This window comes from Anopheles gambiae, chromosome 3 (genome assembly GCF_943734735.2).
Source record: "Anopheles gambiae chromosome 3, idAnoGambNW_F1_1, whole genome shotgun sequence".
In the NCBI taxonomy this organism is placed as follows: Eukaryota; Metazoa; Arthropoda; class Insecta; order Diptera; family Culicidae; genus Anopheles; species Anopheles gambiae.
In genome coordinates, this window is record NC_064602.1 from 92754000 (window position 1) to 92774320 (window position 20321).

The window sequence follows — 20321 nt, forward strand, 5'->3', positions numbered from 1 at the left end:
ATCCACACCTTCCCCCCCCCCCTCATCATTCTAACTCTGAGCTAACGCCGCCACGTGTAGCAGCCAGCGTGGCCATATTGACACTTTTTTTACGCTTAGGACGCACCAAGAAGCGTTTGACTAAAGCAAGAGGCGCCGCTACGGGGGGGGTTGTAGCGCTTATGATAATGAACCGGCGAAGAATTCACACGTCACACACCCGGAACAAGCGAAGGGAGAAATCGGGATGAACAACGCTATTCATAAGTATGTTTCAAGGTTAGGGTGCTTTGGCAGAAACAAGTTCTGGCAGGAATCTTAAAGTCATTTCAGTAGCTTACGTGTTGTCACGTGGAATGGAAGGGGAGCTCATGGAAGGAGGTATAACTTTATGGGATTATGATTTAGCTCAAATAAGAGATGTACAATCTGTTACCAAATAAAGATCAAAATACCTATGAAGTATAGGTAATGTTGATTACAATTGCTAGTTGGTAGGTTTTTTAATCAATTATTGGGTAATATCCAATCAGAAAATAGGTATTTTTGCTTTAAAAATTGAAATATTTGCAAAACCGCGTATCTCTGAGCAAGTGTCGACAAATTCTTGCTTTTTTAAACTTCAATAGCTACACCATGCGCAACATCATTTACATTTGTGTCGATATTCTTTCATGCAATCGTAAGATTCGTACCAATAGCAATAACACACACACACAAAATTTCAATGCAAAGGTTACATTTCCAATCAAAACTCCGATCAGGGAAATACCCTTAATTTCAGTATCGAATCAAATCAATTTTACTACCACCCCACAACTCACCGAATGAATGTCAGCAAAGAAGAATGTGCCAGTGCAAAGGTCCCGAACATTACCGGCTATGACTAAATGTCTGAATGAGAAATGCTCTAGCACGTAGCACGGCTAGATAGTGATCTTTTTTAAATAACAAGTAAAAAAAAACATCCAAACCAACCAGCTCAATAAGAACCGGTAAGCCCCTGCACCCGTGTGCTGGAACCGAGAGACTTCTTTTTTGGATCCAAACGAAGATCTCCGATTCATTGGGGTTGGGTTTTTCCAGCGCAAAACCATCCGATTGTACCCATACACCCCGTGACAGACCGAACAAGGAACCTGGGATCGTCTAATTAACCTCCTCGATGATGATGATGATGATGTTGATGGTGGCGGTGATGATGATGAAGGCGATGATGTTGCTGGTGCGCCTACCTAAACCTAAACGCTCACACACCACCGACGACCACGGTGTGTAGAAGGGGTGGCAAAAGCGACACAGTGCCGATCGATTTCACGGCTGTACGCGCAGCAACCCGCACCATGGCCGCCTGACAAAACCGTTACCGTTAGCACACCCTGATCGATTCCTTTCATAATTCACCGTTGCATTGCGGAACACCTTCACCAGCCGCACGACGACGACACGACGCCTGCCACGACACATTTGCCGGATGGTCTCCTCCGTACGCACCGGGCCTCACACTTCCTTCTAGGCCGCTCATCGTCAACTGTCAATTATCGTCATCCCAAACAAAATGCTACAAATTCGGTACAAAGCAGCTCAGCGCTTGGGTGTGGGTGAGTGTATGTGTTTGTGTGTGTGTACGGCGTGTTGGCGAAAGGGGCACGGGCTTCTCACGATATCGCACCGCTGGATGGGCGGCCAGCTGGTGCGGGTATAAGGGCCATGTCATGCCACGCTATATGTCAAGTTCGTGCACGAGCCGGTACCCGTTGGCCACGGGCGCCTTGTGAAAGCCTGGTGTCTGCGGAAGATCGTGTGGCACCACCAACACTCCCGGTGTGCCGCTGTAATGGATGATCATTTTCGTGCTTGATTGCCGGTCCAGAGTGGGGGTTATAGCTTGGATGCCGCCTTCAAATCCAGCCTGGCCCAGAGCTCTCTATGCGAATCTAACAGCTTCAGAGAAATCAGCAGTATTGGGAGTTCATTTGCACTGATTCATCGTCAAGTACTACTTCTTCAAGATACGACGACAATGTGTGTGCAATCGGTACTGAAACGCACACTAACTATTTGCTTGACTTAGCGACAACATGTTTCTAAAACACGAGGAAACGTCGACCTCATCCATCAATCCGAAAGTCGCTTGGAGTTCCCTCCACCGACCGAACAGGGTCTACCATTCTGACCTCCAAGCCGCAATCCGGTAGAAAAAGGCGCGAGGCACGGTAATTAAAAAAAAAAAGAGAAACAACCGTTCAACCATTACTACATTCTCGACTCACTTGCGCCCACCGACGACCACCAATCGTGTTGCCACGTTGCCATTCGGAATCGATTCCATTCGAATTGCCTCCCCCCCTTCTTTCGATCGTTCTATTCGGCTACCGGGTCTGGGCGGCGCACAAATTGACCCACTGCTGGTGTTGTTGGCTACTGCGCGGCAAAACGGTTGCAGAGGCTACCGAAACTACCGGGTGCTGGGAAGTTGGAATCCGGTACCGCTATCTACCGCTATCGCCGTCCGAACCGCCACGGCCCGAGCTGTCGAACCCCGCGTCAATTAAGTCGTATAACTGTACGCGTTGGAATTAGTATGCAATGCGAGCTGCGCGATTCTGACGCTCAGAGCCTGCGCCACCTTACTACCCTTGCGCCCTTAGAACATTGAATGACAATCGGTCGGAGGTTGATGGAATGGTTGGCCATATACTGATCACGGTGTGGCGGTGTAATTCCGAACTATCCGGATTGTGAGTCAATGTGCCGGCTAATCGGTTCGGAGATACAAGATGTCTGCTACAAGAATAGGACTAATTGTGCAGAACTGGAACCATTAAGCAACGGAGCGCTTTGAGGTGTCTGTATCTTTTCATCTACCGTTGCTCTTTGGTCTCTTTGGACAAATTGCAGATTACAGATTCTAGAAGGGCGTTCCCGTGATACAGTCGTCAACTCGAACGACTCAATAACATGTCCGTCATGGGTTCAAACCTGAAATGGACCGTCGTTCCCCCGTAGCAAGGATTGGCTATCCGGGTGCGTGGTAATGAATTAAGTCTCGAAAGCCTGTATAGGCCGGCATGTCCGCGTAGGAGACGCCAAATAGAAGAAGAAGAAGATTCTAGATTTAACTGCAAATGTCGTGATCTTTTTAACGAATACCTTTCCATCAAAGGTGTACATTATATGCGGCGAAATGCCTCATCTTGAGCCTTGGAACTGTACATTGAATTTCTTCAATAAAGAAGTTTTAACTTTTGGAGCTATTCCATGTGAAAGGATCTAAATAATCCAGCTAAAATAAAGATGAAGAAGAAAACGTCAGATATTCCTGCAGATGATGACTACTGGGCACTATGATGTTCACATTGTTGCTGATAATACTATGATTCAGACTTAGTCTAATTTTAAACTCACGCCAATTTACGCAGTAACCTTCAAATAACGAGCGTAGGCTACTATTGGTAAGACGATTGCATTCTACGTCGTTGAAGTTAACCTAGCCATTAGATTTGTAATTTATTGCTTTGTTTATGCTAGTTCCTTAGCAGTTAGGTTCTTAGTAGTGAATTATGCACCAGCCATAGGATTGTTTCGTGACCCCATTCTTGGCAGTCTTATGGTACCACAAAAACAGTCCAAAACAGACCAACAAACGTATCATTTATGTCATATTTAAACCAATGGTACACCTGAATGCAACATAATAACTATTGCAACGAGCTATTGGAGAGCTTTTATTGCACGTAAATATCCCAGTACTTCTCGCGTATTCAAACCAGTTCTACCAACACTGTACCCAAACCACTCGTTGCTTGCACACAAGATTTTTGAATTCTTTCACAGCCCCTCGGCAGTTAACGTTTGATAAATCGCACCAATTCTGTGCCCTGTTTTTCCTGACAAACTCTGGACACCCTCTCTCGACGGAGACTAATCGTCTCACCGGTGCGACAAATGCAACGCCGTGTTATTGGCCTTTTGTTCTGGAGACGCATTTTGGTCCACGCGGGTGTCACTAGTAAAGGTATGCCCCTGCTGTTGTTTCGCAACTGCTGGTGTTTGCTATCCAATCTGCAGCAGCATGCGGAAGGTTAACGAGTCCCAGACCGGCCGGGTCAACGGTGCGCGAACGCGATGAAAGTAAACCCGGTGCCGTTGTTGTCGGGTCGTGTTTCTTTGCCGCGACACACCGGGCACCGCCCGGCTGTGAACTCTTAGCCTTGAGTTGGAGCCGACCAACCCAAGCTTCCCCGCGACTCTATCGCACGGATACACCGGAATGAGAAACATTAATTTCCCACCGAATGCACACGCTGCCGGGTGAGTGTTGTTGCTGGCCGGAGGCAAGAATAATGTATGGCTTCTGCACCACAAACAGAACGGTCCCGTCGAGCGAACAAGCACACCATCACTGGAAGATGCATCCGAGCGGTGGATGCTGTGCGCACGATACATCGTACGATCGGGTCGTGTGCGCCACAGCAATTAATACACGCAGTGACATCAGCATCCACGCATCGCATGCGCATTTCCTTTCTCCTGCGGCGATCGGCAAACAGCATAACAAAGGTGCGCAGACCTTGCACTTTGAAGGATGGTCAAAGAGCGGGGTAAGGCTTGTAAACAAAGCCCCCTCCCATAGGGAGAGGGAGGTACTGAAGATGCCTCAGGGTTGAGAGAAATCAAAGTAAATGAAACAAAAGCAAACCAGCGACAGGTTTGTGGCAACAACGAACAACAACAAAAAAAAAGGTGCCAAATGCAAAGCACACATTACCCACCGATTGCACGTTTGCATAATCTCGCGAACTCGCCCATTCGCCAGCCGGTGGTGTGATAAACATGGACGACAACAGCCACGAAACACACACGAAAAAAGAAGGCAACACAGACCCATGCCGCAAAGAGCGGCCCGGGTATTACGACGGCTCGCTCTCTCGTTTGCATTCCACGATAGCAATCACTTTCGTTTTAGATCATCGTGTTGGCGAGACGATGAGCGCGGCTTCTGGAGTGAATGAACCAGAGCGCGGCGCGAAATGGTGTACGCGGGGGAGGCTTGTGGAATGGAAGAAGCGGCAGCATCGAAAGTAAGTGCATCTGCAAGTAAGTGCGATCGATCGAGCCGCACCGTATCCGCCCGCACGTCACAGCAATCGCGCCACCAGGATCCTGGCTTCGATTGCCATCCATTTGCGAATGTTCATTGTCATTAGCCGGCGCCGGCAGAACACTATGGGCCGGAACAGGACAGAAGGAATGGATGGATTTTATTGTAGGGGCCCTTTCCGTTTGAAGCTCGTAGGCTGAAATTTCAGCCTGTCAGCTGTTTGCATTGTATAGCAGTTTTCGAGCAGCTATCTAAGTGAGTATAATATATAGGTGGGCTTATCCCAAGGTGTATGAATTTAGAAGCCTGATTTTTATCGCTTCTGCTTCTGAATGAAGATTTTAAGAGTGTTTTGAGTATTCGTCAAGCCTCCAGAAAGCTCGTTGGAGCAAAAGTTTTCACTCGTTCTGTCAAAAAGTGATATTCAAATTTGGTTACAAAAAAATGCTATGAGACCACCTGGACTACATACACTTTGTTTCCAGATTCGATCACCTGATTTCTTTAATGCACCTTGGGATAAATGTAAACAAAACCGTGTTTTCGAGCAGGTACTCGAATCTAATTCTAGCTTTGTGGCTAGAATAATCTAGACTAAAAATTGCAGGCTAGTTTTTTGTGTGGTTTTGTATGGAGTGTTTACATGATTTCAGCCTCCAACTGTCAAACTCCATACAAAAAACTAGAATCGTGAAGGCCCCCGTATATAGTTTTTCAATCAAGATAGTGAAAAAATTACAATAAAAGTGATAAAGATAAAGGATGAATTTTTAATAAATGGGTACATTGTCAAAAAAATGCTACATTAATGAGTAAGTTATTCCTCTGTACGCTTATTGAATTATTAAATAATATCACGGGCTGGTTCAAGCCGCGTATGTACCGTTCTCCCCATACGTAGAACAAACTATTTTGCTTTGGGAAATCAATCTAGGTCACTAAGAGCCAAACCCATTAGTATTGCTACAGGCAGGTCGTTGCGCTAAAGAAGCGATATTAGATTGGAATCTCTCTATTTCCACTGCAAGCGTTACGTTATTGATGGATGACGCCTAACTTGCACCAAACTTGTAGTATTTGATTCTTTATGTATGTGTGTACGAATGTATGTGTACGATTTCGGATAGAATTAATCACTGATAAAGACCTTTAATACAAACCATTCGTTCGTATAGCTCAAAAATTAAGCTTGGTTTAAAGAAAAAATAAATAAAAATCTCTTCGATGTGTTCGATAAAAAAAAACATCACTCAATTTTAATACAACGGAAATACAACAAGGACAAGTTAATAGAATCCTCAAATTTCTTCCACATTATTGCATACGTTGTATATAAACATGAAATAAACCTCGAATTCATGTTCATTTTCAATAGTTCATAACCATCCAAGTCGATTGATTGGTTTTTTATTTTAATTCTTTGTTTATTTTTTTATAATAGTGATGTTTTTGTCACAATATAAATCCCAATTAAACATGAAATATTTAGCTACCACTATCAATACTAACCATCCCCATAGTGCTGTACAGTCAACGGTGTACCACGATCTCATCGCATGTAATAGGCATGCAAAAGTTCCGTGCCTTGAGCGCATGTGAGCCGAGGGGCTTGTGAGCCAGTGGTAGACGAGTAGACGAAGGGGGTGGCTCTTTTTATGGTCGAGATCGTAACAGCCGCGCGCTGACCGGAGCTTCCTTCTCCGGTATTTTTAAACCTATTTGTAGCGCCACTTTGGTGCATCGTCGTAAAATAAAACTAAAAAATAAAATCCACAAATCCACTCTTCCACCAAACGTGAGCATAGCGGGCCGGCCGGCTGAGCACAATGAACATTATAACGTCCTCGAACGGAGAAGAAGGGGGGTTTGGTGAGGTTTGGGTATGGATTGCACTCCGAAATGGTGCTCCTCTCACCAACGCTTCTCGGTTGCCTTTTTCACCTTCGGCCAAAAATCGACAGCCCACCATTTCCTTGACATTTGCCGAATAATAAGCTGCCTTCCCGTCTGCCTGAGGTGTTGCGGACGGTGGCTTTTTATACCGTGTTTCCTTTTTGCTAGCCAATTTTTTGTTATTGTTTTTTTTTTGCATTATTTTGCGGATGCGGATAACGGGTTTTCGGGCAAAGGTGTGAGAAATGCAGACAGGGAAAGGAGTGCACACACAGTACGATTGTTTTGCTCTGTAATATTTACATATTCACTCACCCAAATAGTTCAGGGCAGACTGATATAGCGAACAGTTTTATAGTGTATTTGTAGTGCTTCCGTATTACCTTGAGCGTTTGGTATTTTGGTTTTAATCGATAAAGAATCCTAAACCTCTTTAATAATAAAAAATAAAACACTCAATATTTATCCGTTCCTATTTTGAGGGTTTCTTTATTTTCAGCTTCTTTTGCTTGGGTTTAATTTATATGACCCGATTATTGTAACGATTTAAACTCATTCTCATTGTCTAATATCCTTCCATTTTAATCAAGAATATAATGGACCGACTATCTACGCATCTATTCTCTACTACCATTTTACCGAACTAGTCAATCCACCATCGGATGGCGATGAAAAGAGATTAGACGCCTTTTGTCCAAAAATCTCCACCCTTTTCCGATTGCTTTGCTTAAGGGCAAACGGACAGGCAACTATCACCGTCTACGCCGTCATCTGTGAAATCTGTCCTGAGGGGAGCAGCCGTTTCACCCATCCACAACAGCTTTCAATCATCGTTCAGGCGACCTGCTCACTAGTGGGCCGAATGTCAATTAACGCTAACTTCCCTTTCCAAGGCGCCTCCATCAAAAGACCAGGACGTCGTGGGTCACTCTACTTTCTTCTCGCTTCACCAGAAGCACCTTCAATCTCCTGCTCAATGTGTCCGAGCTAGCCGATTCCCTGCCCAAACTGTGCCCAATATGTGAACCACCGGGCAGCATGAATGTGTGATAACAACATTTGGCAACACCAAAGCCCCAAAATGTGTGGAAGAAAAAGGAACAGCACGAAAAAGCAAGCTCAAACACGCATCGGCTACAAACAGAGCGTAACTTATTTCATGGTCACTTGAAATGGGCTAATCATATGAGTTGTGTATTTTTTTTTTATTTCTTCTGTTTTGTTTGACTGGGATGTGCGTGGATTGTGTGGATTTCTTTGCTGCATGTCTGTATCCCCGTCAGCTTTAAATTGTTTTTTTTTGCAGGTTTCGGTCTTTGGCTTAATAAATTTCCATTTCCATCTCTCTCACACTTCTTTCTCCAATCTGGCAGACGCCAGGCAATTGCGAAAGGGTGGCGAGAAGGTGTCCCGACCAATACCTTTAGCAGTGCAGGTCCAGAGGTATTAGAGGTGGTTGCCTTTTTCGGCAGGCCCGCAGAACGGTGCAAAACAATCGACGACCGAAACCAACTTCAATTCAAAATCCCACCTGGAACGTGTCAGGCAATATTTAACGGTTGACAGTTGCCTGCCCACGGAGCGCGCGGATGATTGCTGGGGGGCCGTGCACTACGCCTCAAACACTCTCCGCCATAAAAGGGCAGACGGTGACATTGTTTACCGTACCCACCGTGACGAAAGAAAGCCCGTCCAAACAGCCACACGCATTGGATGAAAGAATGCTGCTACGCGGTTGAAAAACAAATCGACCTGTTCTACTGGGTTTGGGGAGAGGAAGCTTACGCAGCAGAACTGAACAAAGTGTGCATGAGTCATTGTTTTCAAAATTTCATAACACTGCAGCCGCGTTTTGATCGCGTAAATCAAATGTAACACGCATGTTTCTTAGCTGCGCACGAGTAATTGAAGAAGAACTTTCTCAACCCCGAAGGAGCGTCTAGGACTTCCTGCTGGTACCAGAACAATGCTTCGTTAGGTTCAGCAAACGCAAGACGCATCGAGAACGCAGTGGATGACGATTTTTGGAAGTACGTGCTCGTTAACCTCACTCACGATTTATGCTGCCAACGTGGCCAGAATGGCCGAGTGGAAAACTTTCTGTATGCGCTGCGCGACGGAAGGTTCGTCGCCTGCAAAAGTCGCGCAAGTCGTAGCGGGCGTTGAAGTCTTTTGTACATTATTTCTCCTACATTCACTTCAGCCGTCGCCGCTACCGTTTGCATCCTTCCATGCACGTGACGCGAATGTGTAAAATGCTTTAACCATTTAGCCACGGCAACACGGTGGAGAAAGACGATATGATGGTAATTTCGTTGCCACTTTATTTCTCTTAGCCGCGTGTTGTGATGTATGTGTGTGTGTGTTTCGATTTTGACCAGAGTTCATTCACATTTACCCTGACCGGATGAAACCGGTGAAGAAATGTAGTATTGTATTGGAAAAAAATGGAGCTTTTTTGTTATGCTGCGTGAAATGTTCTGTTTCAGACCGCATGAAACATCATGGCAGCATCATTTCAGCTTGTTTTTTTTCTATTCTCGGGAGAGAAGATCGTGCAAATTGTGATCAATCGTAAAAAAAACATGCACCGAAACTGTACCTCCCCAATTAAAGCAATAATCGGGGAGGAAACATCCGGTAGCAACGCATTCAACCGAACTCGGTCCGAATCGTATCCAGTAGCACCGGCTTATGACAAATGATCATTGATCCGCACCCCTTTCCCTTTGTCCCAAGCTGGACGCTCGGTTTCGCTCAGCTCCTGCAACGTTGCCCGCCTCGCCGGAGGACCTTTGGCGGAGGTGCGAGACCGCAGCCGGCGGCTTTCTCATCGTCACCGCGGTGAAATTATCGATGCAGCAAGGCTGCCCGCGCGCGAGAGAACCCCAGCCGCGAAAGAAAAGGGAAAGTTATTTATTATTTTACATTTTCACGTTCACCCGCAACACCGCACACAGCCGCCGTTGGGGATGATGATAAAAAAAAAAATAAACGCACAAACAAACCAGCCACACTCACACACGTACAAAGAAACCCCCAAAGCGAAGCGGCTTATTCGTGCAGGCGTTCGGTGGTCAAAAGGTGCATGAACGGAGGACAATAACCACAGCCGTCGACACAAACTGCCAACTTTCGAGCCAATACCCCACCCGCTCGCACGGGAGAAAGGGAAGCCGGGAGCTGTGGTTCGTTCAATCGTATCGTAGTGGGACCTCAGCCGCCCGGGCCCGGGCTGGTGTCAACAATGCGATGCGACGACAGCTAGCCGAACCATGATGGATGGCAGCTAAGAAAGAAAAAATAACGGGTGCTACACAACAAAAGCTACAATCCCTTCTTTTTCTGACAATGCGGGCAAGATCGTCAATCAAGTGATAGCACAAAACTGAAACTGGACGGTAAGCATGGGGAAACAACCAACAGGATTGATTGCTAACCGCTTCGATCATGATGATGATGATAATGTTACTGAAATATCATTGGTCTGTAAGTATGCTTACAGACTTATGCTGGATTTCAACGGCTTTTGTGCATATGCATACATGTTTTCAATCTTAAAAATTTAAATCTTAAATCAATACCAATTATTAATTAACCCATAACCAACTTCAAAAGAATCATCAGAAATGAAACTTTACAGCATTTTCTGGCAAAAAGCACTACAATCATTTAAATTGTACACCTTAATACCAACAATTAATTGTACACCTTGTACACCAACAGAAATTTGAGTTGTGTACCTTATGATCGCCTCAAATCTGTCTAAGGGCCTTTCACGATACTAGCCAGCATTTTACATGGAGTTTGACAGTTGGCGGCTGAAATCATGTCAACACTCCTTATAAAACCACACACCAAACTATCTCTGCAATTTTCAGCCTAGATAATTTCAGCCTCAAAGTTAGATGCACCTTGGGATGAGCCCTCATGTATATTAACCCACCTTGACAGCTGCTCGAGAACTGCTATACAATGTAAACAGCTGATAGGCTGTAATTTCAGATTACGGTCTTAAAGAGAGAAAAGGGCCCTAAATTGGTTTCTGCTGGATCTTGAGGAACGACCTGGATACTATTTTCAAATGTTTTGATGTGTGGGTTCGTCGCTTATTGTGATCTTTTGAGTATAATAAATTTAATTTCCTATTTGTATCGATCCTTTCTACTGCTGTCATATATTCGTGCAATTTGATACAATACAATGAAATAAAATCAATGACTTACAGTCAAAAAATTGATTCCTCAGAGACAAGAATGGTAACATACTTTCAAAACTTGGTGCCTTACAGACAAAAATATGTGATTTAGTGCTAAAATTTTGTGTCAGCGACTGTATGAAACTAAAATGCACTCATTAAGACGCTAAATTTCGACGTGATCCCCTTACTGAGCATTAAAAAATAAACAAAACCTCAAGAGATCATGCTGGCATGCTTTCTCGAAATAAATGCAGCATTTTTATTTCATGTGCTACTAACAACATCTTCAAATCAAACCCACTCAACCCATTTGAAGGATTTCATACTGGTACTGGGGATTTCTTGAACACCAATGGCAGATATTCACACACACGCACACACACACACACACACACAATCAACAATTTCAGAGAAATCATAAAGGTTCTGACTCAGCGGAATTTCTCGCCGACCTGGGCACATGGGCCACATTTCATTGGCCGTACCGCCGCCACAAGTAATCGTCGCGGAGGGGGAGCCGTCACCGTGCCCGCACCGTCATCATCCCGGTGCGCGCTCGGGGTGCCGGTTTCGTTCCGCTGCCAGTAGTGGAAATCCTTGGCATCAATTTGATTTTTAGAATAAAGTTCTGCGCGCAGGCGCAGGCTGACTGGGTGTAAGCATCCTCCGCGTGCATGCGTGCGCGTAATGCAAACGCCAAAGCCCAGCGCATCGAACCCTTAGTCACCCGTCGCTCTTTCTGTCGGCGTGTGAATCATTGGCATGCGTTGACACCGTTTCGGGGGTTGGAAAATTTAACGACTAGCACTACAAACGTGGTGAAAATCCCAAAAGCTCAAGGATGCAAACTGATAAACGATGGCAGAAGGATTGAACTGCCGGCGATTCAAGGTTTACCGGTATCGATTGTGCCCATCCAGTTGCAGTGCGTACGTAGAACCGAAAGTGGAACTGATGCGTTGGAATTTCCACTCCCCCCCCCCCCACCCACCCTTTATGCCCATTTTGTTCGACCTTGTCACGCGTTGCGTTGCGTTCGCATTCGGCATTCGGATTGTAAACGATACCGGTTATCACCTGGGGCGATGGTGGAAATCACAGTCATACGTTATGACACGCTGCATCAGTTGTTGATGCTGCTTGCCAGCATCGAAAGTAGTCCACCCCGGCATCGGTGTACTGCTGTTAAAGATCCTCACAATTTCAACATTAGGCGTAAACACCTGTCCTTGCGATCCTTTTTATGCAACCAGTCCCGATCTGCTTCCTGTTTCTGGCCAAACTCCGTTCTCCTCTGTGTGCCCTGCGTCCTTCCGCTCAACTGGATTTCGAACCGTGCGGTGCTCCAGTTGTTGGCCTTGATCTTTATTTTGCGGACCGTGGCGGGAAGCCACTCTGCCGCGAACAGCGCGCGGGAAGCCTAAAAGACGGACGGCTTTTCAACACGCGCTCCGCACGCCCGGTTGTTTTTAGCCGGCACGCCTTGGGATGCGTCGGACGCGTCGTTCCCCATTGCGAACCGTCCTGGACAAAGGGGCGGGTGGAATGTACAGACGTGGTTTCAGACATGGTATTTGTGCTGCTGCTGCTTGTGTTGAATTCATATTTTACGAAATTCTTGAATAAATTTCATGAATCATCCGATATGCATACATTAGGAGCCGTTATCAGTGCAAAGCTATAAACACACATACACACACATCCCTACACACGTTGGGAGGACGAGACAGGCAAAAAAAAAACAACAAAATAAGTCACCCATAAATAGATAGGCAGGAAAGAGGACGGAGCTGCTACCGTGCGGCATAAAGGCACGGCTATCATATCGAGATAACCGTAAAACCTGGCTCGAAACCCGCTTCAGAAGATGCGCTCGCTTCACATTTGGGAGTGGTTGCTATGCTGGCGAAATGTTAAGCAAAACAAAACAAAAAAACGTTGCAAAAAACACACGCGCCCAATGCTGCAAACTAGGCGAGGCCGGGGCATGCAGCATTGGAACAAAGCCTTTTTAGCACGTCGGCTAGTGTTGCAATTATTTCTGGCAGTGGTGGCACAGAGACAGGACCGACCGAAGTAAAGGTGTCATGATTTAGGATTTCGGTTTTTCATAAGCGCGCTGCCATTTGACCGCCCAATTTGTGCGGTGACAGGCGCATTGATTGAATTGACTTGTTAGGAAATGTGTTGAATATTCATTTCTCGAGATGGGTTATTTTTATGTTACCTAGATACTACTAGACCCCGTAGTAGATGAGGATGAGAGAGAGAGAAATAGAGAGGAATATGAAAAACAGGTTAGACGTATGGATGTAAAATTTAAATGAAACTTGTACATGGATCTAAAAATAAATGGCTTTAAATGAGTCCACCAGACACATGTGTGAAAACAAAACAATTCGTCAATCTGTTTGCGTGCACATACCACGAATCTTCGTCGGATGTAATTATCGTAATTTAAGCAAATTAATCAATTCAATGCGGGTTTCAGTAGTATTGCTATTGGAATATTGCTATTGGATTGCTCGAAAAAGATTCACCAAAAGCTGATTGACTACCATTACGTCAGTGAAAAAGCATGTTTAACAGATATTTTCTGGCAGAATATGGGTTGTGAAAACGCGGGTACTAAGAGGCTGCAAATTGTATGTCAAAACAATCAGTTTTACAGTTTTACAAGCAAAAATGCTCGGCATTGAACAAAAACTTTGCAGAGAATTTCTTATAATCTTCTTGATTATTGGAGAAAAAAAACATGAAACACAAACATTTAGATAACACACAAAGAAACAAAAACTAGGATCTACCAAAAAAAAAATGAAGTGGAATCTGTTGGGCAGAGCAAGAGGTTGCTTATTTAAGAAATCGCCTTTTTTATTGCAGGAATTTACAGAAGACTTTAAAACAACATACTAGAGTAAAAACAGAAAGCACAGTGCATGTTGTTAAAGTAGTTTGAACTGATCTATTGGTTGGTTTCCGTAATTTTTCGGGCTCGAATCACGATGTATTCATCGCATCCCATAGATTTGCTGGATCGTTCTCACAATTTATTGGAGTCGTCCCATTGTAAATCAATACAAATGATTCAAAAAATCTGAGAAACGCCCAACACATTGTGGGAATGATCGAAAAGCCTCTGGTAGGCCTGTAAGATCCATGAATAGAACACGCATATTACGTAAGTTCTTAAACAATTGTTTATATTTGCTTCTTCTTGACAAAAGACATTTTTTGCAAGATTAAAATATTAGTCATTTAGTCGATTGATACTAAACGAATGTGAAGGAACCAGAATGACCCTGTAGGAATGCCAAAAATCAATTCCATTAATTTCATTTTTTAATTCAATTTCTTAGGTACAGTTCCGTATCCTTTCTTCGGTCGTCGTGAAAAGCAAATCATTGCAAATGCCATAACGACAAGACAAAAAATATGATTTTTTTGTCAGTTAACCCTATCTTGTTTAACAAACTTTCTTCCACATTATCAATCTTAGTGTACTATGAGTTCCTGGACAAAATTTGACACCTCTACCAGTTGGACTCTAACCGCGATGGGCAAAAAAGTGAAGCAGCTTTGCTTAGAAGCGTGCGCGATATCCCGTATCGTCTAAAACGAACTCCGTAGATCAGCTTGTGGACGACGTATAAGCCTGTTTCGGCATCTAGAACATCTTGGCACTATTAGACAACTCTGAGCACCAAAAGAAGACCCGGTACCAAATGGCTGACAACCCCGAGCGACTTGAGGGTTGAAAGGAAGCTGAAAATGAAGACCGAGAGGCAGAAGTGGCTCCATCGGATGCGTTAGCTAGGCTCCCAGCTGCGTCCTATCGAAGTTTTCTGGACCAACACGATGTAAAAGCTCTACTTCAACAATGTTATCGTGAAAACTGAGAAAGAATTGATAAAAATCGAAGGTAGACCTTAAAACATACCTACACGCATATCTTTGTCCGCCATGGCGAAAATTCCGCGCAACTGACGAAAGGTAGCTCGCATGGTCGAAGAAGAGTAGGTAGGAAGCAGCACGCGCACAGTAGCATAATCATCCGTTCTTAATTTAATTGTTTAGCAGCGACGGTACAGTGACTCGTACGATAACACCCATTTGATCCGCCGGTGCATTACAAAACCGTGCACCGTGCAGCATCGCGCATACAATCTAATGAGGCTCACCGCTCAGGTTGCGCGTCATGCTACCCTCAACCTACCGGTTCCACGTGGTGGTGGTGGTGGTTTGAAGTGCGCGTTATGCGTTATGATTGAGCCCGCCACATTTATGCAAGATGGATGTTTGCAATTAAAGTCCGACCAAATTAATATGCTAAAAGCTAGGCATTTCAATTATCACCGGTGCCTGCAATCTGCACACAAAGTCATCCCACACCCGGCCCATTCATCTTGCCTTCTTCTCCACCGTGCTCCTCGCTGCAATTAAGCACCCTTTCGCGCTCAAAAGCTCACGCGCGCGCCCGAGAGAGAGAGAGAGAGAGAGAGAAATGGAAAGAAAATAGAAGAATTAAGAAAATAAGTGGCCACCAACACTAACACCACACCGCACCTGCCTCGGTACTGACTGACTTATGTTTCCTTGTTGTTTTTGTTGTTTTGTTTTTCTTTCGCCTGTCTTTTTATCACTCGCAAGGCAAAGGCACGCAATACTGCACACACACACACACACACAATACATGCGGACGTGTGCATTGATAAGACCAACCGGTCCGAACGCCGGGGCAACCTTACGCAACCCCAAGCCCGAGCCCGCTGGGAAACGCAATGCCCCCCCCCCAGAGGGAGGCATAGTTCATGCGGCTCGTTCGCATGCGGCTCGCACTGGCTACGGTCAGGAAGTGGTGGTAATGTCTCACACGGCACGCCATGGATGGTCAGGTTACTCAATACGGCATTAATTGCTACCCACACGATGCAAATCAGATTTTCTCATCGCCCAGCACGGGAGGGAGGACACGATGCCAAACTTCCTACCGTGGTTGTTTTTTCGACCCCGTCAAGAGAGGATGGCCCACACGGCCCAACCAACCAGCACGCGCCTGCTCCCCGGGGCTGCTCTGCCGCTGCTTCGTTTAGGGGAGTGCGCACCACACACACACACGTCCGGGGATCCGGATCGGTGCCGAGCGAGATGCACCGCCGATCGAAATCGATCTCGGTGACCGATCTCGCGCCTGAACAGGATGCGCGCGCGAGCGAGCGGTTTATGTAATGTGGAAATCGTGATGGTTTCGAATAATCACGAATTAATCACGGGCAGTTTTGAGCGGCAGGAAGAAAAAAAAAACGGAAAGGAAGAGAAGCAGATAAGACGGGGAGGGAAGGGAGGTAGAAAGGACGGAAAAAAGCATGCCAATCTGCATTCCAATGGTCAGCGGACGTCGGTGCAATTGTACAAAATATTCATTCCATTTCTGTCGGGGTTCGTCGCTGTCCCGGTATTGAAGTCTTTTGAACAGACTTTGTACGGAACGTTTTGAATGTTTATATGTGGCTGTGCATTGCATAATGCGACGTAATAGCATTAAATTCAACATTAACACTGTATTAGAATCCTCCGATGTAAACTGTCTGTGAGCACTCAGTTCATTTAAACCTTGTACCGATTCCTACACATTAACATTTGCATACTGGCGATAACCATCGTAATATTTACCTCAATAGCCTGTGGCAATGAACTGGATTAACATGCTGTTCCAAAAAAAAAAAAACTTTCCCTGTAGCAATGTAGCAATTTCGCATCTCGACGAACTTGCGCGAGGGGAACGCAACAAAACACGGGACAAGCAAAACCGTAACTCGAGATGACATCAGTTTGTTGGTGGCGCAGAGAGACTGTCGAAACTAACAATAGCAATACACAGTTCATGCGCCACCAGCACGCAGCAGTATCCATTTTCGGCTCCTCCAAATGACCCCAAATTGAACCCATTTACCCAAAAAATTGCGTGCGAGCTTCGCCGCCTTTTCTGTCTTCGTCCTCCAAGCGTCCCAAGCGTCCCTGTCAGCTCCTCTCCTGATGCGCACCCTTTGACAGGGTGAAACCAGCCGGGAAGCTGTTTCGCGTTGATATTTTTAGCCTGCAGTTCATCTGCATTTTATGGTTACTAATGTGTGTCTCGGTTTTGCGACAGGTTCGATCGATCGATCGATTGGCGGGTGGGTAAGGTGCGTGTAAGGGGAAACAAGTCAACAAAAAAAAAAGGAACAGTTGTCCCCGTTCCGAATGCGAACGAACTGAGAGCAGTTTTCGCTTCAGACGATACATTGTGAAAGATTTGTATGCATATTAAGGTTCCACAGGATATTCCAAACTTTGCTCTCATCAAACGATAGAACAGGAAAATCCCAATCCGTTGTTACTTCAAAAATAACTTCACAACTTGAACGTTCCAACATTCGCGGACAGAGTCAATAATCGATTTGTTACGTGGCAGGAAAAAAAATAAGGGGAAAATATCCTGTCACGAATCGAGTGACTTGTCTTGCCTCAGTCAACCCGTTCCCGTTGTTGCTTCATAATGATTTTGCACAGCAAAAACAAAACAAAAAAAAGTGGAATAAATCCAACCCGTAAGCTGAATACGCGCGCACAGACGAAGAAGCTCACCTGCCGTTGATTATGCAATCGCTCATATTCCAGCCAAATCTGTTTGAGTGTTAATTGTGCGATCTCGAAAAGTTTTCAACGAATGCACAATCGATTAAAGTTTATTCCACAAGGCCACATGACTTACATCATGCCTGGAATTCCCACAATTCTGGCGTCCGTTCTGAAGACGCTTACGTTCCTCTTTATTGACCACTTACTCTTGAGATGGCTGCGGATAAATGCGGTTAGGGTAGAGGTGGTTGGAGGCTACCCTGTTGTCACTATTTTTGAATGATTGATTCGCTTGAGGGCACTCATCAAGAAGCTTTTTCATTCTCCCACCCACCGCGCAATCGTACACACTCTGTGCCACTCACCGTGCCACCGAAACCGATCGTACACTCACGCAACCTCACGACCTCAGATAGACTCCCTCCTCCCCTCCTTCCCCCCCCCCCCCTTCAACCGTGTGCACCACCGTTGATCAAGCGTGTTCGTTTGCTTTATTTTACGTAAAGCGGAAAAGAAAGCTCGTAAAATTTTGCCACAGGAACTGTTGGTGTGGGCAGCACAATAAATAAGAATGTTTAGCTGCAAGGATTGGAAAGTGAGCTTATGGTTGCTTCCGTGCCTGTTACACTGGTAACGATTAATTTGGCAATGGCTGACCTTTTTTTTTCTAAATTGACACCATATATAAATCATTTGTTGACGTTAGACATTGAGGTACAGTTTAAAAATGTAATTTCAGAAAATTTTACTAAGCATACATATAAAAGTAGAACAAATCCAAATAACTCCAAATAGCCATTTAGTAAAACCAAACGTAACAAATAACATACAAATAAAAGCTAACAAAAGTAAAATTACAAATCAGATTGACTAAAAAAAAAACAAAACTTAAATAAGACGTTGATTATTGTCCAAGTACTTGAGAAGGTTAATTACAAAAGAAGCAAAAGACTATGTCTCGTAACTGACAATGTAAGATACAGTTGTTGCCGCTAATTATTGACTCTAACTCGCCTATTTTTGTCCCGAAGGCACGAATTTTTGATCGCGTGTCACAATTTCTGCCTCTATAACATCCATTTTTCACTGTGAGCCAATCGCTTTATTCACAAAATGTAACGTAATGTCTGAATACCGTGTAGTATAATGTAACGTAATGTCTGCACAAAATTGATGCCTTAGAGCCCAAATTTGGTAGCAACGAATGTAAGACAAGATTCTAATGGTTTCAGATCAGCGATCGGCAAAGTATGGCCCGCGAACCGCAGTGCGGCTCATTGGTATCAAAATAGCGGATCTTAACAGATCAAATATTTCATAGAACTTTAACACATTTTTGCTCTTGGTTGTACAGTTTGGTTCTTCGCGTGAAACTTTGAACATTTTGGTAGAATTTGACTCTTCCGGTCGCAAAGTTTGCCGATCGCTGGTTTAGTACAATCAATCGAATTAAGAGTTTCTGTAGTAAAAAAGAAGAAGGTGCTTCAATTATACAATGCTTCAATTCTAATTAAACGATAAATCGCGAGCTAGTATATAGTATTCTATTGTGTTTTTAAACAAGGAAACTAAAGACAACTAAAGCCCCCACCTGTCTAGATCTATCGGTGCGTCATCCGGCATACCCAAGTGCAACAGCCTAAGGCCTGTATTGTTACTGCTCTACATAAATGACTTGTGCAGGGTACTTCCGAAAAATAGTTGCCTACTCTACACAGATGATACCAGAATCTGTCGTCAAATCCGTGAACCAGAGAACCATCTTCGAGTATCCTGTAAGCCACCCTGACTGAGTTTATTTCCTGGTACAAGCTTAACGCACTAAGCATCTGCATCGATAAATGCGCCATAATCTCATTCAGCCGCTCAAGAATTCCAGTGCTGTTTGATTATACGCTTGACGGTCAGAACCTCGACAGAGTGTACTGTGTCAAGGATCTAGGCGTCCTGCTCCCAGGAACCGATTCAGCAAATAGTTGCTAATAGCAATCGACTACATGGTTCCGTCATAAGTATAACGCGTGAGCCTCGTGATCCTATGTACTTCTAGACACTGTACTGCGCACTTATCCGACCTGGCTGTTGGAATACACTAGCATCTACTAGGGCCCTTGTGCGGCTAGAGTCTATCCAACGGAAGGCAACGCGCTTCCCCCTCCGTGATTGACCGCAACGTCTGGAATACAGGAGGACTAGGTGTTTGCTACTTGCGATACCGCTCTTCACCGATCGTATTGAACACGCCCGGCTGGCATTTATCACCGGTATCTTAGACGGAACCATCGGCTGTCCCGAGCTGGCAGTCGCTGAAACCCGGACAACCTTTGGCTCTCGCAAGCCCCTTCTTTGTACGTGCCGTTTGCTAAATTCAGTTGACGATCTCTACGGGCATAGAATGACGATAGCGGAGCTAACTTCAAGTTTGAGTGTGCAAAATGTGCTCAATCATAACGATATGTTTGTTATCTATTGCATACTGTGAACGCAATTAGACTAGAGAGGGCTTTGTAGTCAAACGGTTAA